We start from the raw sequence: 22,884 nt of genomic DNA on the forward strand, positions 1-22,884 counted from the left end.
CTGTCTTCCTTGGGAAATACCTGAAGACTGAACCATGACTGCCAACATACAGAAACCCATTCTTAGTGAGAGCCAAGCCCAGACCTTCAAGTATTTCTAGCAGAAACTGCAGTGTGGCAAGGGGCTGGTATCCCAGTACTGTAGCCTTGGAGGCCCTAGTTTCCCTGAAGTTCCCCATCCACAAAAATCAATTAGTCAATTAGTGAAACACGCCTGAAATCAGATATCCATCCATCCATCACGCATATGGCTTTCAAAACAATAGTATCTGAATGTTTCATGGTCCATCATGTATTTATCCACACAACACCCTTGTAAAGTAGGGATGCATTATTCCCATTTTGTACACTGGGAACTGAGGCATACAGTAAGGCACTTACACAAAGCCAGACTGTGGCCCAGCAAGAAACTCAACCTAGGCCCCCAAGCCCTAACCACAGGATCATCATTATTCTAAGTAAAGTGGGGTGTCACTTGTTTGAAATCCTTTTATTTTTGTGGGGTTGCTGCTGCTTCTCTTCCAACTGCTCCTTTTGTGGGAATCCAAGTCCTCTTGCAGCAGCTGCTGGGCTGGTTGTTCCTTTTGGCCTCCCACAGTTGTGAAGACAACCTGGTACCAGCTGCCCACTTTCTTAATACTGCCTCCTCACCACTCAGAGATTCTTCATTCTCCCTCCAGTTCTGGAAGGAAGTAACCAGGAAATTCATCTCTACATCCTAGTCAAATACAACTATTTCCTCCTTAAGACAGACAACCTAGGGGTTAAGAATTAAAACCTGGCAGAGGCTGCAACCTCCAGTGCTAGGCACTCTCCTGAGACCAAGAAGAGAGTTGCCACCCTGAGGAGCTTACAGCCTCAGGAAGTAGACAGAAGTATGGGGGAAAGGAACAAAAAATGCAGGCTGTAAAGGAGTCAGCACAGAACAGCATCTGAAGCACAGGCCTCTCTTATGGATGGAAATGCTTCTCTGTAAATTGGTGCGAAGCTGTCACAGTCCCTGGCGAGTTCTACTAGAAAGCGACTCGCTGCAACATACCAGAGCCTTATCTCCTGTGTGCTGCAGCCTGGCCTACTGAGGTGTGAAGTGCAGATTGTGCCAAAGATGCACACTTTTACTGTCCATTGTAGACACAGGTGGTGAGAATGAAAAAGCATTGCATTGGCATTACTGCAGTCTTGCCAGGAAGAGGACTGTGTTAACCTATGCTGGGAACCTTCAAGTTCCTACTAGCAGCATGCAAATGAGGCAGTTGGAACACAACCTTTTGGTGCATGCTAGTGTTCATGTTCCCCTGGGCATTTCTGCACCACTGTGTAGTTATAGCTTAAATGTGCTACACTCGATGATATTGCCAGTTAGATGCTGGTCAGCAGTAACTTGTCCTTTACTGTGGCACACATAAGCCTTGTTCCTGACTAGAGCCATTGCTCTGGGAAGGGGTTCTTTTCCCTTCTGTTCCCCACTGAGTGGATTCATTCATAGGGGATTAAGAATTGTGATACTACTTTTGACTTTATCTCTCTGTTAGATATTGAGATGTAACCATTTGATTAGACCATTTCCCTTTTCCTCGTGAGAGAAAGCTTGTCTGGGCACCACTTTTTATAATGATTCCCTACCTAGATCACTTGCTATAGGGAGTAAACTGTATCAGACAGCATCAGTAGCAGGCTGTTGCCCTCTAGTAGATCAGCCACAAGAGAGGGACATGACACATATTGTATTAATGTGGGTTAAGACTAGGGGGGAGCATCCGTCCCATATTTTGCGGGATGGTCCCGTATTTGTGATGACAAAAAGGTGCCCCTACTTATTTTTCAAAAGGGACTAATTGTCCCGTATTTGCACCACCCCAACCCCTTCTTTTTGTCCAGCAGTTGCAGAAGCTCCCAGGGCTTGGTGGAGTTGGGAGGAGCCGCCTCCCCCTCACCCCCCATGGGACAGAGAAATATGGTCGCCCTATTTAAAACTAAACTAAAACCTAACTGTAAAAGAAGCCATTTCTTGTCCTGAAGTTTCAATAGTTATTTTTGTCTTTCTTTAGTCAATTGCTGTTTGTCTTACATTATTTATACAACTATATATGTTCTGTGGTTTTCCTTTCTCCTACTATGCAAAAATTATAAGAAATACAAATTGTACGGCTCAGTTCTGGGGTTGGATGTATGACAGTTATTGCCAGTGCTCCCTTTCCTCTGCATATGGTTTTGTGAGAAGCAGAAAGTAGTAGTTCTCTATAATCAGCCATTTTTCTTGTCTCTCAGGGGACCCTTTGTAATAATTTTTTATGCAGTCTTCAAGTTTGCCCATCACAGCTGTTATGTGTTCTTCGGAGGCCTAGACAAATTGGCATTTTTCTCATGAACAAAGTAATAAAGCAAGTTGTCAGTATTTCAAAAAGCATGCAATCAGATCTCAAACTGATACAGTTCAAAAACAACTATAGTAAGTTCCCATACTCTAGAATATATCAGTTGAAATATATGTATCCAGGACTTTCAAACATTTTTGTTAATACATAGATTTATGATTTGTAAATTTTAAATTTTAAATTGTCAGTACAGTATGGGCATTTTCAAATTCATACTTGGTATAAGTAACCTTAATTCTAGCATAAGGGCTTGTTCACACTGTTACTTTTCATTGTTATTCTACTTTTAATTTTATTTATACCCATTCTTATAGGGTCTACAAATCCAGTGGGTTAAGCAAAACAGGAACAAGGCATTCTTATTTTGCATTAAGGGTAACAACACGTAGAGTTAATCAGAAATTGTTAATCAGGAGCACCTCCATATGTAGACAAGGCTTTACCCCAGGTATGCATTTGACCTTCAGGGACTGCCTGAAAAAAACTTGCTTTGTTAATTTTAAGGTAATATGGAAGTACTGATCCCTCTTGGGATCAGTACTCAAGTGTCTAGGAAGCCATCCTCATTCTTTTTATGCATCTTTGTTGTTTAACAGGTGTTGTGAACATACAATGTGCAAAGAAAAGCTGTCTAAATGAATAGAAGGTGGCTTAACTTGTTATTCTCATGTCATGAAACTACCACTCATGCAATTTAAACATCTTTTGGAATGGATAAATCAAACTGAGGCTCATAGTATCTTATAAGAAGAACAGAAAGAGCAGCACTGACATACATCTTTCTTGTCATTCTAAACTCCTGTTAGTAAGGTAGTTTTCATGTGCAGCTTTTCTAAAAGAGAGGTAGTTTGGTCTTCAGTGCATATCAGTGGAGAGCCAAAACAAAAAAGCAGTCAAGTAGCACTTCAAAGCTTAACAAAATAAATTATTAGGTGAGATTTCGTGGGACAGACCCACTTCTTCAGACCATAGCCAGACCAGAACAGACTCAATATTTAACGCACAGAGGACCAAAAACAGTAATCAAGGAGGACAAATCAGAAAAAAATGATCAAGGTCAGCAAATCAGAGAGTAGAGGGGTTGAGGGGGGAAGGTCAAGAATTAGATTAAGCCAAGTATGCAAACGAGCCCCTATAGTGACTCAGAAAATTCCCATCCCAGTTCAAGCCACGTGTTAATGTGCCGAATTTGAATATAAAAGACAGCTCGGCTGTCTCCCTTTGAATAGTGATGTGAAAATTTTTCTTCAGTAACACGCAAACTCTTAAATCATTAACAGAATGGCTCACTCCATTAAAATGTTAACTAACCGGTTTGTGGATCTGGAGAGTTTTTATGTCTGTTTTGTGCCCATTAACTCTTTGTCTAAGGGAGTTAGACGTCTGTCCAATGTACAAAGCACCTGGGCATCGTTGGCACATAATGGCATATATGATGTTAGTCAAAGAACATGAGAATGTGCCCGTGATTCTGTGAGTAACCTGGTTAGGTCCAGTGATGGTATTTCCAGAGAAGATACGTGGACAAAGCTGGCAGTGGGCTTTGTTGCAAGGAAAGGTTCCAGGACTGGTATTCCTGTGGTATAGACTATGGCTGTTGGTGAGGATCCTCATAAGGTTGGGAGGTTGTCTATAGGAAAAAACAGGCATGTCACTTAGGGCCTTTTGGAGTGTGGCAGCCTGGTTGTAGGTCTTTAATAATTTGTTGCAGTGTTTTGGGTTGGGGGCTCAAGGTGATGACCAGTGGTGTTCTGTTCTTGGCTTTTTTGGGCCAGTCTTGGAGTAGTTGGTCTCTGGGTATTCGTCTGGCCTTGTTGATTTGTTTTGTTATTTCTCCTGGTGGGTAATTCTGGTTTATGAATATTTGGTAGAGATCTTGTATTTTTTGGTCTTTGTCAGATGGATCAGAACAAATCTGATTGTACCTCAGGGCTTGACTGGAAACAATGGATCTAGTTATCTGTGCAGGATGGAAGCTAGAAGGGTGTAGGTAAGTATAGCGACCAGTGGGTGTCTGGTACAGTGTGGTACTGATCAGGCCATCCTTGATTTGTACTGTAGTGTCCAGGAAATGTATCTCTTGCATGGAGTAATCAAGGCATAAGTTGATGGTGGGGTGCAGATTGTTAAAGTATCTGTGGAATTCTTCTAGAGTCTCTATACCATGGGTCCAAATCATAAAGATGTCATCAATGTATCTTAAGTAGAGGAGGGGTAATAAGGGACAAGAGCTGAGGAATCGTTGTTCCAGGTCAGCCATAAATATATTAGGATATTGTGGGGCCATGCGGGTGCCCATAGCAGTTCCACTAATCTGGAGGTATAAATTGTCCCCAAATCAGAAATAATTGTGGGTGAGAACAAAGCTACAGAGGTCAGACGTTAGATTGGCTGTGGTGACATCAGGGATGGTATTCCTGATTGCTTGTAATCCATCTTTATGTGGAATATTAGTGTACAGAACCTTTACATCCATTGTGGCAAGGATGGCGTTATCAGGAACTTTTCCAATATTTTGTAATTTCCTCAGGAAGTCGGTGGTATCTCGGAGATAGCTGGGAGCGTTGATGGCATAGGGTTTGAGGAGGGAGTCCACGTAACTAGATAGTCCGGTGGTAAGGGTGCCAATACCTGAAATGATAGGACGTCCAGGTTTTCCAGGTTTGTGGATTTTGGGAAGTAAATAGAATAATCCAGGCTGTGGCTCAGATGGTGTGTCTGAGTGAATAAGGTCCCAAGTAGCAACAGGGAGTTCCTTCAGTAGTTATTGTAATTTTCTTTGGAATTCCAAAATGGGATCAGAGGAGAGAGGTCTGTAAAATGTGGTGTTGGAGAGTTGTCTGGCTGCCTCCTGTTCATAGTCTGACTTATTCATTTGGACCCATGGTATAGAGACCGGGATGGGAATTTTCTGAGTCACTATAGGGGCTCGTTTTCATACTTGGCTTAATCCAATTCTTGGCCTTCCCCGCCACCCCTTCTACCCCTCTACTCTCTGATTTGCTCACCTTGATCATTTTTTTCTGATTTGTCCTTCTTGATTACTGTTTTTGGTTCTCTGTGCGTTAAATATTGAGTCTGTTCTGGTCTGGCTATGGTCTGAAGAAGTGGGTCTGTCCCACGAAATCTCACCTAATAAATTATTTTGTTAGTCTTTAAAGTGCTACTTGACTGCTTTTTTGTTTTGATGGTATATAGACTAACACGGCTCCCTCTCTGTTACTATTCAATGGAGATCCACATTAGCTGAATGCAGTAAGCTTGAATTTTTCTTTGAGCAATGATCCCTGTGTGCATTGCACATGTGGCTGCACATGCAAAACACCATGTGCTTGAGTTCGCGGTTTTTTGCAAGCAGTGTCCATTGTCCCACATGGCACTTTTCCTGTGCTCTGAACAAAAGGCCTGAAGGGTGGTATGAGTCCGCACCTCTCCAGTTTCATCTTGCCCTGCCCCTGCCAATGGTCTCAGTAGGAATCTATGATGTCCTCAGTTTCTTTCTCCTGTGTCATTTCTGTAAATACATCATAAATTGTCTCACTATTTTTCTAAGATTATGTTGCAAGGTAATTATTTCTCCCTTTCCCCTTCCTGCTGGGAATCATCCCTGCCCAAGAAGGCTGGGATTATGCTCAGAGTTCTGGGGTTGAAAAACCCTGTTTCTTGACCTTGCTGCTTTTCTGTCAGTGATGAACTCAACACTGCCTCCATTACTGGGTGAGCTTTTCATCTCAGCCAAGTGCAGCATATGCCACTCCTTCCCCATCCCCCGCCAACTCCTTGAGGGTTGGGAATTGAGATTTAGGAAGCGTGATAGGAAAGGCAATGAAACCTTTTTTTAATTCTAGTTTAAGTATTTCATAAGGGAGTTTGGGTGTTTTTTAACACCCACTGAGCAACAAAAATTTTACTACAAAAATGCTAGTGTAGACAAAGCCTCAAGCAGCACTTGTATTTATACCAATGTAAGTAATTGGTAAAAACAATCACATCCCTATCCAAACTGGTTATACTATTAATACTTAAGTGTAGACCATGCTGTGGGATTACTGTCTGGTCATCAGAATGATTAATGGACTAAATAATTATAGCATTTTTCTTCTGTAATTGGAGGCAAAGGAGATTTCTGTTCCTGAGATGCAGCAGTTAATGAGAGGTGGCTGTGTCTTATGTGTTTCCTGGTATCTGTAGTCCGTGAAAGGATGTCTCATAAAATATTGATCTTGCAGAGAAAGCCTTAAGCTAAAGGGATTGCCCACTGTCAACTTGGTTGTTTACATAGCATCCCAAGAAGACAACCACAGAATTATTGTGTACCAGACTCATTAATCTTGTGCCTTTTTTCCCCATGTTGCAGGGAAACTTAATCATTTGTCTTTTAATGCATTAGTCTTCAAAGCCAGTTGTCAGAAAAGAAGCGTTGTTTGAAGTAAACAAAAAGGAGATCTTTATTAACATATTCATTGCCTGCAAAGGATTTTGGCCAAGAATTTAAAAAATGCAGCCTAAAGTTAGGGGTCTAAGTCTTTACTTAAGTACTCAAATAGCCTGATTTTCAAAAGTACCAAGCACCCAGAAGCTCCCACAGAAATTTAACTAATAGTTACAGAGTATTGAAGCATCGGAGAAATTAAAGAAGCAGTGCATAAAAGCGAGACTGATAACTTATGCCTTCATCTCAAATAAAATGTTGACCTACTGAGAAAAATAGGGAAAAAGTTGCAAGTATCACAGAAGTCTGTTGGAGTTGTTGTGTGCACAGTCTTCCTTGAAAATCACATCACTTCTTGAAATGCTTATAATTAGTTAGGCCACTACTTTTGTGAGTCTTTGCTATTTTATAAGAGCAGACATCCCATTTTACAGCCATATTTTTGTCTGTTAAATAATTACTGAAAATCTTTGTATACAATTTATGTCTTTCATTGTATATTTGAGAGTTCACAGTAATGAAGATTCTTGAGGAAAATATGTCATAATGATGGGAGGTTCGAAACTATGTCTCATTGTTCCTGGTTTTATTCTTTAGTCTTTTTTTTTTAATTATTTACCATAGTTGGTAAAAGCACTCTGGCAACCAGTTTTAATTTTTGATACCGGACACATGCTTTAAGTAAAAACATCATTTATTAGACAGATAAAAGGATTCTTGTAATAGTAGGTTTTAATTATCTTGACAATTATTTTACATGAGTTCTCAGAATTTTAAAGAATTGTATTGTGTGACTTTCCTGATATATCATCATCAGTGAGGAAAAAGTTAATGAATTAATTCTTAACATGATGTTGTGTAATAGACATGAAGATGAATAACATACTCTGTTTAACATTTACATTTCAAACAACTTCTGTTAATAAGGAAAAGATTCCAGATGTCTATAGCCAGAAGGAAATATATAGTATGTAGCCTAATAAAATAGCATATTTAAGAGAGGGGGTGGTAAGTGATGTATATAGGCAAATGTTCTGAATTTAAACACTAGTCAACACTTGTGCTGTATTATACATGAGTGCATTTCACATGTAAAGTATCAATGTTGAACATTATAAAAGCATTTCTTACAACAAGGAAAAGTGTAGGAATTCTTGTCTTTCTGATTCATCTTTACAACGTTTCCTTTTTCATTTAATTTTTATTAGACTTGTAATGAAATAAACATAAAAGTATTAAAAACATAAACCATAGCAATTTAGATGCAGAGCAGAAATATAACAATGTGAGTATAAAAGCCATTTTTCATCAAACATATAATGAAAAAATCTCCCTCTCCACCCTCGTTTTCCTGATTCTCTTTGATGAGTGTTTCTCATTCAAAATACATTCCCCCCCCCCATAAACAGTTTCAGACTTTCCTCTCTTTGTGGGCTGCCTCTCAAGCAATGCCTACGCTTATGGCAGGAGGTAGAGCACATACTGTGTTCCCTCCCAGCATGGGTCAGTTCTGGGTGAATTCTGTAATTTTATGTCTCCAAATGCAACAATTGCAGAATTTCCCCAGGACTCACAGGTAGTGTGGGTGGGGAGGCAGTGTTCTGGCACTGCCAGTACCTCTTCTCACCACAGTGAAAGGCTCTAGCAAGCTTTTCCGAATGCCTCTTCCTCTTAGAGCCTTTTTACGTACATGTGTAACTGCATATCACTGCATGCACAGAGCCTTTTTTCACTATGGCTTGTAGTTCTATGTATGCTACATGCCACCATTAGCGTGGGCAAAGCCTGTATTGGCTTGAAACCCAGGCTCCTCACCCACATTCTGTGTGTGGCTGAGGAGGTTAGCATTTTCAGGCACTCTTACCACCTGGTCCAAAGCCAGTTGGACCCAACAGAAGCCTCCAGAAATTCTGGATTAGGCACCTGTAGATTCTTCTCTGCTGATTTTTGATTCAGTGGCATCAGTACTTCAATGTGATGCCATTTAAACTGTGCTAATGTCGCTGAAAAGATATGGAAGCTTCTTATCTAGCACCGTTCAGAAGCTTATAAAATGTTCCGTTTTGCAGCTGTAATTAAAACAAATCATGGCTGCAAATGTATTCAAGGCAAAAAGATTTCATAAATATGTATTCTCAGGTGGCACTTTCTCCTTGTGTGAGAAATATTTGAGGGATAGCCCAGGGTACAGCTCATAGCAGTTTTATGAAGTGAGAGACACAGAAAGTTGCTGAATGGAGATGAGTGGATAACAGCTCTTCTGCGATTGGCCATTCGAGAAAGGAAAAGAAAAAAAAACCCTGAAACTTCAAGAACATCAGCTACAGTTCCAGGAGATGGAAGGGATCACAAGTTGTATGGAGCAAGATACTGCCCTGCTTCCACTGACAGCAATTTTAAGGCTCTCATTGACTTCAGTTGGAGTAAGCACAGGCTCAAAGAAAAATAAAATCAATTAAATAAATAGTTTATTAAAAATAAAATATTAGCTATTTTCTCACAGGTTTTTCTCTCCCTTTCTTTAGTACTTTACCCCATTGCCCATCAGGACCTCAACTGGTAGAGTTAATGGCTTGACACAGAAGGAACTCTTCATGTAGCATTTTCAAATGCCAGATGTTTATCCTGTGGTAACTGCAAACTCATGTGTGTTAGATTATTGTAATTGCTTCCCTATGTCTTTTTTCCTGCCCCCAAGGAAGCATTCATGCCACAGATCTCTCCAATTATCAAGTGCTTAAGAAGCAGAAAGGTTAGGCAACACCAGCATCCTGGAACTTTGAGGATCTCAAAGTTTCGATTGTCAATGTTTTGTTTATGCAGCAGAAGGAAATTAAGTCGAAGTAAAGATAATCAGTGGCACCAATGTAGGAGTTGTACCACATACATGCTATATAATGTCCAGGAGGAATAATGTGTGTCTGCTTTGAGGCTGACATTGAAATGGCATTATAATCTCTGCCATCTGTCTTCTTTCTCTAGCTGTCGATGAATGTGTGGTAATGAATGGAGGCTGCCCGCAGAGCTGTGTTAACACTCTGAACTCCTTCTATTGCATATGTGATATGGGATACAGACTCCATGCTGATGGACACTCCTGCATAAGTAAGTAAGTAAATATTAACCTAGCTTGAGGCCTATTTCACAGGAAAGAGAACTACAAGTGTAGGAAAACAGGGTATATTATTTTTATAGTAAAATTGTCATTAGGAAAAAATGCAAATAACTGTATACTGTCTCCACATTTGAGTTCTGTACTTCAGTCTAACTAGTTCTGTTTTTGAGCCTAACTAGTTCTGTGCTTCAGCCTAACTAGTGATGAATATTTTCCTGTGAATAGTAATCCCACAAGAAACAGAGATACCGCCTCAATCTGTGACCCTGAGAAATTTCACAAACTGTGTCATGAAAGCCAGTGGAGAGAAGTAGATTTTGTCAAGCAAGTGAAAGCCTCAAAGAAGTCAGGAGAGAGACAGGGAGACTCTTAGATACAGACAAGAGATCTGGTGAAAGCAGGTTTGATGGACCGGAACAGGTAGCAGCCAATTGGAGGAGATCCAGGTCATACTTGGAGGAGAGGAACTCAAGGCATCACTTGTAAACTGTCCAATAGGTGTGTTTGGATGGAGATAATGTGGTAGCTTGATTTTTGATTTTTGGTTTGTTTTTGGTTTGTTTTTTTTGTTTTGTTTTGGCTTGGGTTTTTTTGGGAAGGTTGGGATCCTTTCAATAGTTAGAACTACTTAGATACCTCCTCAACAATCAGTTTTGATTTATGATGAGCATACAAATCACCACCCTTCCCCTTCTACACCAACTGTCTCTTTCTTATCTTCTCCTTTCTTGTGAATTTTATGTTAAAATAGGTCAGCACTGACACATTTCTCAAGATGCCAAGTTGTGTGTGTATGTTTGGGTTTTGTTTGAAGTCTTATTGACAGTTCACGTTGGGATGAATGTATGATGGATGCAGAACTCTGAATCAGGGCCACATGGTTCAGTATTTTATTTTTGTGCTTGCTCTTTTAGCTCACAATATAGGGGTCTGTGGTGGTGCAGCTAGGAGCTTTCACTCATGTTCAGTGATTGATGGTGCTTCAGACCTTTGACTCTGGATAGATTTTTTTATTATTATTATTTTTACTTTATTCATATCTCCTCTGTAGAACATCCTCAGATGTATCCACCTCATTCTCTAAATACTCTTGAGGAATTTCTTCACCTAAAATTTCAGTCCACAGTATTTTAAAATTCTGCAAAATTCTGTATATTTAATTTTTTTAAAATAAGACAGTATAATCACACCAGCTTCAATTATGTTGTTAACTAATTTAAAAATATCAATCAGCAGGTATTTCTGTCCCAATTAGGACAACCAAAAAGATCTGCCCAGGAATAGAAGGTTAAAGAAACCCCCAGAATTACCTAGTTCCCTGTTTCTTTGTTTTGCTTTTGTTGGTTGCCTTAGGGGTCATCTATACTACAGAAATAAGTTGATTTCAGATACATAATTCTAGCTACAGCAATGATAGCGTGGAGTACAGGGGTTTACTGCTGACCCCAAAGAGATTGATTTTGTGCATCTTTACCAGATGCAAAATCAATCTCTGCAAGATGAATCCTGACTAGGTTGATTTTCCCTGAAGTATAGACAAGCCCTCAATCTGGGTGTGTCGCATATGCCAAATTGGCAAATCTTATGTGAAAAGTCTTCTCCTCCCATCTCACTCACACCCCTACACCCCAAAGTCCAGTTGTGGGATGCCTTTATCCCAGATACCACAACCCCTTTACACCAGAGCCCAACCACATCCCTACCCCACAGGGGTCCAGAAAGAGAAACAGCCTGATGCTGGGTTCTGGGCTTGTAGAGAGTTTCCTGCAAATTGCTTTCTTCTTTCAGGACATGCTGGGAACCACTGCAGCCTGTCTCCTCCTAGATTCCTTGCCCTGTATGTATACATGACCTAGAGAGATGTGCATCCCTTAGAGATGGTCAGCAGCTCTGCAGCACCAGTTCTTCAGGGAAAGATTAAATTCTTCACAGAACATAAAATGAACAAATACTTCATTGCACAATGGTGCGGAATTCCCCTTGAGATATCTAAAACTGTCCTTGAACAACTTAATCACACTTCTAGACCAGCTTCCCTAGATCTCCTGCATATATGCTGGTGATGACGGTGTAACACTCAAGTGTGTGAGAGTTACTTTGCTAAGCCAAAAAATGCAGTCTTGTACTCCTGGGTACAAGAGTAAATGTTTAAAAAAGAAAAGGTTACAGATCAAGTGTGTTGTTTTTTGTTTACTCCATTCTTAAAGTCTCCATGTTATAGGTTTCTTCTACTACTATCGAAGTTCATACATGAATTTAGTGAATGTGCAAGCTGACTTCTTGGTGTCTTGATTATTATAGTTATTTCAGGCAGAGTTGGCAGTAGCAGTGATCAGTTCCACACGTTGAGTTACTCAGCTCTGATCAAAGGAGCCCTGTCTTGGGTAAGAGGATGGGTGAGCTCATTTCACACCATTTTTTCTCTGCTGCAGTTTACAACTGTGATAGGGTTCCAGTGATGATCACCATTTTTAGGGAATTCTATCTGCTGTGAATGGTCCTGTCACCACCAAACTCTATTCACTTAGAGCAGCAATTCTCAACTATATGTATGTGTGCATCCATAGGGGTATGAAGAGATTTTCCAGGGGTCCATCAGCTCATTAAGATTGGTGCTTACCAATCTAGGGATTGTGACTTCAGGGGAGTCACAGGAAGGAGTTAACGGTGGGGAGCAGGGAGAATAAGTGTTCATGGTTAATGTTATGGAGTGGCAAACAGGGCAGTTGCCCAGGTGCCAATGCCACAGGGGCCTCCTATGAAGCTAAATTGTATGCATCAACCAGTGGGGCTTGGGTTTGAGTCCTGAGTGGTGGGGCTCAAGCTTCAGACTTCTGAAACTGATACATTAGTCAAGAAAGATTGAAAATCACTGGCTTCAAACACCAAACAATACCAGAGAACAAGTTTTGGTCACAAGAATGATGTCTTATTAATTTGTTGTGCCTATTAGGCAGTGCAGTAATACTCAAACCTCCGTCATTCAGGAGCCAAATACTGGTCAGTATTACCCAAAAGAGCCATAGCAGTATGACTCCATTGTTTCATTTACTATTTATTACTTTCCTCAGCAAAGGGATTGACTAATTGGGTAATAACCTAGTAAAAGCATTCTGATTGTTTAACTTTGGGTGGTAACTAAATCTCATGGTGTTTTAATACCATGTGCTGAAAAGAGACACAACACACATCAAAGAGCCGCTTGAGCTCCCAAGCTTCAGCCTGAGTATCACTGAAGTAGTGGTAATGATACACCACCCCATTATACTAGCCACTATATAAACACAGAATATTAGATAGTTCCTGTCCCAAAGAGCCTTTAAAATAGTTAACCAAAGAGTAGGAGAGAGAGAAGTACAAGCAGAATGAACCACCCATGGCAGCAAATGTCACATTACCTCTGCAATTGGTCATAAAGTTTTGTTGTTGTTATTTTCGATCTCGAAAACAGAAAACAGTGAGATTGTTACTGAGATACTTGCTCCATGAACAAACAAGGGAAGGAAAGGAATAAGAAGAGACTAGAAATGAAAAGCGAAAGTGTGGAGCAAACATCCGGCCAAGGAAGAGAGAGAATGTTCAGAGTGAAATTGCAGAAAACAGTCTGAGGGCCAGAGCTGCTCTGCAGTTTTTTAGCAAAATGATTTTGGCCCAGAAACACTGATTTACTGAAACCACAGGAGTGTATATCTGCTGAAGCTGTCCCTGAAGCTGCTCAACCAGCCTAGGTGCTTTTGTCCCCACAGTATCTTTTCCAAAGGCCTCATGGCTGTGGGAAAGAAGGATGCTGCTTTTTAATTTTAATGTTCTTAAAATGGTGTATTGTTACTGATGGGCAACTAGCACTTAAGAGAAACAAGGTGGCTAACGGGAAATCTTTGCTGGTACCAACTTTTTTGGTGAAATTTCATATTCTGGGACCAACTCTGCAAATTAATAATTTACATGTGAACTGCCTAAGAGTTCATATTGCCTTACAGGGTGTGTGCATTTATTTATTTAATATTTTAAATAAATGGTAACAACTGTGTCCTTATTTTCTTCAGAATAGCTAGGCAAAGGGCCAGATTCTGATCTCCTGCAGATTGTTTTCAGCTGTGAGGCTGTGTGGCCGCTAAATTAGTGCAGAATGCAGTCCTCAGATTGCAGTGGCGGGGCGAGAGAGACAGAGACAGAGACAGAGGGAAACCAGTTTTACCGGTCTGAATCCAATGACTTAGAGGACAGAGTTTCTGGTGTTTTGCACTGCCATGAATGAGAGCACCATGTGCATACACAGCTCCTTAGGTAGAAATGAAGTCAATGTCAAGTGTTACGTTTGGGAAATGATTACCAGATTTGATTTCTTTCCCCCTTGGATGCTGTGTTCTGAAAGAGTTGCGAAGTTCCAAGTCTTCCCAAAAAACAAAAAAGATATTTCTCTTATATCTCAATTAAATTACCATGCAAGTCAAAGAGCAGTACACAAACTTGGCAAGCAGGATTAGAATGTAGTGTAAAGATACACATTAGGGGAAGCAAACAGTTCTATTGGTTTCAGTTGTTTTAAATCTCATTTGCTTTCTAGCTAATACGAGAAAAACAGCTCAGTTAGGTATGACTGTGTCACACCTACTGAATTCATTCGCGTCAATTTATTTCTTCCTTTCACTTCTAGTATTCAGTCACCTAGACATTGTTAAGAATAGCTTAATGTGATGTTGGTTGCTTCTGATATTATTGAAGCGATACATCTATTGGCATAACTAGAACAAATATGTATCAGTATGAAGGATGTGGGAGGACTTTTTTAATGAAAAACTAGTCCTTTTAGCTTTTGTTGTGAGTTTACATACAAGCAAAGGGTTCAACATTTGGGGGAGTTAAAAGCAATTCAAAGTAAGGAGATGTTTGAATCATATCTCAGCTCAGTGAGAAACTAGGAGAAAGAGTAAAGGAAATATAGCATGTTCGAGAAACCAAACTCTTCAATATACAGACATTGATTCAAACCATTGTTATTTTTCAGTGAACTAAGGGATTGTAGCCAAATCCAGTGCGCACACTAGGGTGAATCAGGGTATTGCCAATGAACTATTTTGTGTTATTTCTAAATTACAGAACCATGAGCATAGAATTTGACCCATCGTTGTCAAATAATTTCATACTACAGGTGGATAAACTTTTGGGGGGAGGGAGTTAGTAAGGATTGCAAAGAATCTAAAGAGGACATCAAGTCCAGTCCCCTGAACTCACAGCAGGACCAAGCCCCATCTCGAGCATCCCTGACCAGTGTTCGTCTCACTGTTCTTAAAAATCTCCAATGATGGAGATTCCATAACCTGCCTAGGCAATTTATTGCAGTGCTTAACCATCCTGTCAGTTAGGATTTGTTTCCTGATGTCCCATCTGAACCTCCCTTGCTGTAATTTAAGCCCATTGCTTCTTGTCCTATCATCAGAAGTTAAGGAGAATAAATTTCTTCTTCCTCCTTGTACCACCCTTTTAGGTACTTGAAAATAATTTAATAATGAAATCTAATAATTAGTTATTAATAATTTAATTTAATAATTATTAATCAGTAATTTTGAATTACTTTTACTTGAATTAATTTTGAACCTGTTATGTCCCCTCTCGGTCTTGTCTTTTGCAATCTAAACAAACCCAGCTCTTTCATTTTTTTTTCCATAGGTCATGGTTTCTGGACCTTTAATCATTTTTGTTACTCTCCTCTGGACTTTTTACAATCTGACACCCAGAATTGGACACACTACTCCATTTGAGGCCAATGCAGAGTAGAGTGGAAGAATTTTTTCTTGTGTCTTTCTTACAATACCCCTACTAATACGTTGCAGAATGACATGGTTTCTTTTTTGCAACAATGTCACACTGTTAATTCATATTTAGCTTGTAGTCCACTATGACCCTTTACCCCTTTCTGCTGTACACCTTCCTAGACATTTTGTAGATATGCAACTCACTGTTACGTCCGACGTGGCGTACTTTGCATGTATCCTTGCTGAATTTCATCTTATTTACCTCAGACCATTTTTCCGGTTTATCCAGATAATTTTGAGTTACAATCCTATTCTCTGAAGCACTTGCAACCCAGACCAGCTAGTTATCATCTGTAAACTTTATAAGTACACTCTATATCTTTGTCTCAATCATTGATGAAGATACTGAACAGAATTGGATGCAAAATTGATTCCTGTAGAAATCTACTCAATGTGCCCTTCCAGCCTGTCTGTGAACCATTTATAATTACTAGCTGGGAATCCAACTAGTCATGTACTTACATTACAATAACTCCAACTAGGTTATATTTCTCTAGTTTGTTAATGTGAATGTTATGTGAGACTGTATCAAAACTCATTACCCTGCCATAGAAAGTTATCAGGTTGGTTTGACATGATTTGTTCTTTACCAATCCATGCCGACTAGAACTTATCACTTTATTATCTTCTGGATCTTTGCATATGGATTCCTTAAATTATTTGCTTCATTATCTTTCCTGGTACACAAGTTAAAATGACTGGTCTGTAATTCCCTCAGGTGTACTTTTATTATATTTACTAATTTGCCCTTTTCCCTTCTTCTGGAATTTCTCCATATTCCGTAACTTTTCAAAAATAATGTCTTAGATAGCTCCTCAATCAGCTCCTGCAGTGTTGTAGGATCCATTTAATCAGGACCTGTAGACTTGAAGACCTCTAATTTTTCTAAGTCATTTTTAACTTGTTCTTTCCTTATTTTAGCTTCTGAGCCTATTTCATTTTCACTGGGATTCACTGCATTAGGCATTCAGTCGCCACCACCCTTCTTAGTGAAAACTGAAGCAAAGAAGTGATTTAGCATCTCAGGCATTTTCACATTTTCCATTATTGTTTTGTCCGTGTCATTGAGTATTGGACCTACCATGTCCTGACTTCTAATGTATTTGTAAAATGTTTTCATGTAATCCTTTATGTCTCTAGCTAGTTTGAGCACATTTTGTGCCTTGTCCTTTTTAATTTTACCCCTATGTGCTTTTGTCATTTGTTTATGTTCATCCTTTGTAATTTGACCTAATTTCCCCCTTTTATAGGACTCCTTTTTGATTTTTAAATCTTTAAGGTCTCCTGGTTACAAAAGCGTGGCCTCTTGCTCTACTTTCCAATGTAGTTGGAATAGTTTGTGCTTGGGCCCTTAATAATATGTCTTTGAAGAACTGCCTTGTTTTTACCCCTTTTATCCTTATCCAGAGACTCTCAACAAATCTGTCTCCTATTTCCATCTCAACCGCAGTTCAAGTTTTTATATTTTAATATCTAAGACAAAACCCTACTGTCTTTTTTCCTGTGTGTTGTTCCTGTACTCCTCTGTACCAATATTGCAGTCACGCATATTATCCCACCAAGTCTCTCTGATACCAACTATGTCATAGTTGTTTTTATTTACTATCATTATGAGTTCTTGCTGCTTATTCCCCATACTTCTCACATTAATATACAGATACCTGAAATTCCCCTGTCCCCAAATTCTGTCTTGTGTCTCATTTATTCCTGCTCATACAGCTCACCCGCTACCCCCAGTTTCTAACCATTCTCCCTTATCTCCATGTTTTTGACTTACCTGTGGAGTTTGGTCACTTTCCCCATTCTCCAGCCACCTAACCTGTGTTTCCTCCTGGCAGTGGTGGTTGCAGACCTCCCAGCCTTTGAAGAACATAGCTTCTCCGCCACTGTGGGGGGTGAGGGCAAATATTCAGATGTTTAAATTAATTGAGCTGACCCATGTTCTTGATATTTTTCATTTATTTCCTGTGAACCACTTGAAGTCAAGTTTTCTACTGCCCCAAATAGCCATGGATGGCAAATTTCCAATCCTTCCCACTTCACAGAAATTCAGTTTTAATCCACACGTGCAAATATTTGTGACAAAAGTATTCAAATATTATTTTGAGTGTTATATTCAGTTCTGGTCATCTCTCCAAAATGATACAGATAAATATAAAATAAATGAATAACAAGAATTATCAGAGGCATGGAAACAGATACCTTTGAAAAGATGAAGTGATAATGTACTTTCAATAAAGATAAGAAAAGATTAGGACTATTCATTTCAACTATTTATATAGCATTAATAATACAAAAGATGTAAGACTCTCTCATGCATTGGAGCATAAGCCAAACACTGACAGATAGGGGTTGGGAAGAAATGTTCCCTATTAAAATGTTATTCCAGAATTGTCCATTATAATAATTATGGCATCTTTGTCTGAAGCATCTGGCATGGGCCACTGTCAATTACAGGATACTGGTCTGGACAGACTATTGGTGGGATCTGGTAAGACCATTCAAATGTAAATGTTGGAACACTCATCAGATCAGGAAGCAGAAACAATATGTGTCTCTTCTGACCTGTCACAACTAAACAAAACATCTAAAATTGCCAGTAATGTAAAACATTTGTAACAATATTTATTCAGAAAATGCAAATACTTTTGAAGTAATAGCAATCTGCTCTTGGATATTCATCAAGCAGAAAAAGAGGCTACTGCATCCAAATACAACGATTTTGAAAATTAATCTCTCAACTGTAGAGAGGAGGGCGCGTTTCTAATATAAATAGCCTGGAGGTTTCAGATGAATGCAAAGCATACCTAAACATATTCTCATAAGACTACAGCCAAGTTTTGCAGACCCTAGAGAGTGGGACAACCTTCTAATAAGCATCCAGGTTCTGGGTGTTTTTCCTGAACAGAAGTTTGCTGAAGTTTTCCCACCAGTTCTTCATGTTGTGCCCCATCCAGCTTCCATTGGCTCAAAGAGGGTTTTGAATCAATAAAAGTACTATAACATCTTATGAGCCCCATTCCAGTGCTTACAGTATATCCCCAAATAATCATTTTGTAGGAAAATCATCTCTGTGGTCTCTCCTCTCATTAATGAATTTTGTGACTATATTATAGGGAGAGCATTTTTTCTAAAATATTGTCTCTTCAGTTACATGTAGTAGAATATACAGCCATGCTACCTGTATTCAGAGTACTTGAGCGACTCCCCAGTAGAGATTCAGATGCTCCACAGCCACCTACAGCCAGCAGCATGTGTTTCTACTGATGGTGCACATCCCCATATGTCTTGGTGTGCATAACAAAATTTATTCTACCATGGGTGGAAAAATTAGACAGAACCCTCATGTACAGTGTTTTGTATTAATTTGTTCATTACTTATGTTTTGATTTTTTTCCATTGCCCTGTGTTCACTAAAACCTTTACCATTGCTTTCTCTTCCCTGGATTTTTCAAATTTTTGTGCTGCAAATCTGAATTCATATTGCAGTCATTTTCATATAAGTTTGACAAATTCAACCTTTCCTCTGGATTAAGTTATTAAAATAACCAGTCTTTCATGTTTCAGTATTTTTTTCTTCCACCCTGAGCATCTCTAGCATCTGCATTACAGTTGAACTGACTGGTATTTGAAAATCTACTGACTACACTGGAGTTTGTTCATTCCCTCTGTTGCCACTGGAAGTAAAAGGCAAATATGGCTCTTTGACTCTACTGCATAAATCCCTTATGTCAGTTGGTGCCTCTGATTCTCACTCTGTATGCTAGAACTGTCAGGATCCATTTTTGTTATGTCAAGCCTCTTTTGCACCAGGGTTAAAAGTAAAGGAGACAAATGTTACCCACAAAACTATAATCCACAATCTGCCGTGTCACTAAATGCAAAACACATCAGAGTCAGAAGTTACAGTGCAGTACTTCTTGCTAATCAATTTAGACTATAAAATATAAAATTTGGATATACATTTTTAACAGACTTTGTTTACCAATTATATGGGATATTTATACATCTAATAGTGAATAGCAGTGTCTTTGTAAAAACATAGATGTGAATAAATGGAGACAATATTTAAGAATCCAGACCACTAAGTGGCAATCCCTACCCCTTCTCTTTTTTGATGAAATCCTTATACGATGGAAAGAATTGGGAGAGGCATGATTCTGTACAGTGAATCACAGGATTTAGCTCAAACTAGTATGTGTGTAGATTTAAAACACAACCTGACTTTGAGGGTGTCTGCATTTGTTTGCAGCTTTTGACTTTGCAACTTTGAAGAGCAGAACAGAAAGTGCTGCATCCACTAACTTTGTTGTCTGCTGAGATGAGGAGCAAACATGGCAGTCCTGAAAGCAGACAAAAGCATGACCTTTGCATTGCCAGTAAATTTAATTGCTTTCAGTGGTGGACCCCTGCACACATGGGAATGGAGGATGCTCACAGATCTGTCAAAATGAGAGAGGATTTGCAATGTGTGAATGTTATCCTGGACAGTATCTTTCTGCAGGCAGAAACTCCTGTGAAAGTAAGCCACTGCAAAATGACTACTTAAAGGAAAGAAAGGGAATTCTTTTGTGCTTTAGTGTAACTGTTCTTCTAATAGAAATGACTAACTTAGCGTGAGGGAGTGTATTTATATATTGTGTATATAGAGTATAATATATTTCATATGTGCACATGCTGGATAGCTGTGTATATAAAATATTTTCACACATACTGTATGTGTGCACTTGCACAAATGGATATGAGATGCAAAACAGCAATTCTGTTTTATTTTTTTGGTTATCCCTAGCCTCAAAAGTTAACTTTAATAATGGCAATTATGCATTTTAATCTGTTAAGAAATTGTACTTGCTGTTAATTAGATGAAGATCTCAGTTTACCCTGGCATTATTCACATATGGTTCCTTTTGAAATAATGTACCAGATGAAGATACTGGAAAATTGGTTCAGATAACACTCTGATCTGGGTCAGTGACAACCTATTGAGCATTTAGAAAGGATTTTCAGCCAGGGAACTACTTTTTCTATTAATAGAGAAACCACTTTGTGGAGCAAAATCACACAGGCTAAGAATTCCAGCTATAAAAAAGATAGGCTTCCAAGCAGATTTTGAGAAAGATTTAAGGTAGTTAGGTGGTTTAATCAATATTTAGGCACCTAACTCCTTGAAGTTCCTCTAAAAATTCACATAATTTTGCCAAAATCTCCAGCTTGCAAAGTGACAGCTAATTAATGGATGTGACTAAAATCCTGGCAAGCTTTTCACTGTGACAACTTTAGGGAAGCTGCCAAATCTTTCACCCTGAAAATTGTCATAAAATAACAAGTGGTTTCCGTACAGCTCTGAACCCCACTCATTCAAAGGCACTGATCACATGCAGAATGTTACATGCTGCTGTGCCATTAAAGGGTCTTGGAGAGGTGCACAGATCACTTCTTTGCCCCAGCATGGTCGACTAATGACAAAATAAGCCTTAGGAAAATGAAAAAGCCAGAAACGTGAACTTCAGAGGAAATCTGACCGTCCTTGTTTTTGTTCTGCCATGAAGAAATGCTTAAGACGACATCTGTTTTAGCTCTGAAATTGGTGGTCTTGTGCAATTATGCTCTACGAAGTCAGTCCTTGGCATTTTAGTATAAGAAGTCTTGTTTGTTATCCTGTGCTTGAAAGCTATTCTCCTCCTGCTCCTGTTAGTTTTCCAGCTGGGCTGAACAACATCATCCTGTACAGTTCATTAGTATGATGATAAGCCAGAGCTCTTTGACTTATCTGTAAAGAACACCTGTCCATGTATCTCCTTCTTTTCACAGGGGATGCATGAAGTGTCCCTCCTTTGATCAGTGTGGGTATCTCTTAGCTGTGTTGGCATGACTACTCTGCACTCAGCAACATGATTGCAGCGTGCATAGGCATACCTGAACTACTTTTAATCTAACCAGTGAGAGTACCAGTAGCTTAGAAGCCACCACATTGAGGACTTTAGCTTTTGCTAGCTGCCCCACATAAATACCCAAGATCCTGGATGGTATTCTCCAGCCTGCTCTGAAGTTCATGCTGTCCTGCCTCACCATGATTGGTACTTATGCCAGCTAGATTAAAGCTAGCTCAGATATGTCTCTGTGTGTGCCACAATCACAGTCCCTGGCTGGAGTGTTAGATGTATTATGTATGGAGGAAACTGAAGAGAGTTCTGGGGGCGGTGGTGGGGCAGTGCTGCAGAGGAAGTGCGGGTCTTCATGGCCCTATGCCATACAGATACCTAGTAATGAGGAGGTACAGGTTGAAACTCTTTAATCTGGAACTCTCTCGTCAGGCAACATCTGTAATCTTGCATGATTTTAGTTAGCTGGACAGCCACTTATCATGATTGTGGGCAAGTTTCCCATGGCTCACAAAGTTTCTTTCCAGCCACCAGTCTTGACACTCGGTGTTGTGTGCTATTATTTAGCTTTAATTTACCCCTAAGTGTCTTGTAAGAGCCCAGTAAGCAGCAGAAGTGTTGGTAATGTGCTAAACAATATTGACCTCCCATCGTCTGGCAAATTCTGTCATTCTGCTCCAGTCAGTTCCTAAAGGTGCCAGATGAGAGAGGTTCAACCTGTACTACTCAGAATATATCCAAACTGATTTAATGCTGTCTGAGCAATACAGATAATTAGGTCCCTCTTTCAGCATTAGTTTCAATGTTGTGTGTATAACAAGTCTGGTTTACTGGTGACAGCCTAAGGTGAAATGTGATATTATGCATATAAAGTATTTTTCTGAAGGGAGATGTTGTGGTTTCAGTATTTGTGGAATTGACAGGTGCTGCCCTGCCTACAGAGCAAAAGATTATTGTTTTAATAAACGCATCTAAAGACTTTCATTTATATGAGCTTGGGAGGGTGTAACTGTTTTGAAATATCCTAACTGATCTCATTGCTGATCTCTTGATTTTGCAGATATTGATGAGTGTGCAGAAGAGACAGCCAGGTGTGCTCATCACAGTATGACCACCCTGGGATCCTTCACCTATGTTTCTAATCCTGTCTTTGAGCTGGGGACTGACGGAAAGCAGTGCTATCGTAAGTGACAGTTTTATAGCAACCCATTTCAGGTGATCTTACCAGGAAAATGCTGTACTTGAGTGTCAGTTCAATAGGATTA

General features: G+C 39.5%; 1 pseudogene; it reads left to right on the forward strand.

The window, feature by feature from the left end:
• The window catches only part of LOC142018657 (uncharacterized), a 269,306-nt pseudogene that overhangs the window by 174,941 nt on the left and 71,481 nt on the right, over positions 1-22,884 (forward strand).

This window comes from Carettochelys insculpta, chromosome 10, assembly GCF_033958435.1.
Source record: "Carettochelys insculpta isolate YL-2023 chromosome 10, ASM3395843v1, whole genome shotgun sequence".
Classification (NCBI taxonomy): Eukaryota; Metazoa; Chordata; order Testudines; family Carettochelyidae; genus Carettochelys; species Carettochelys insculpta.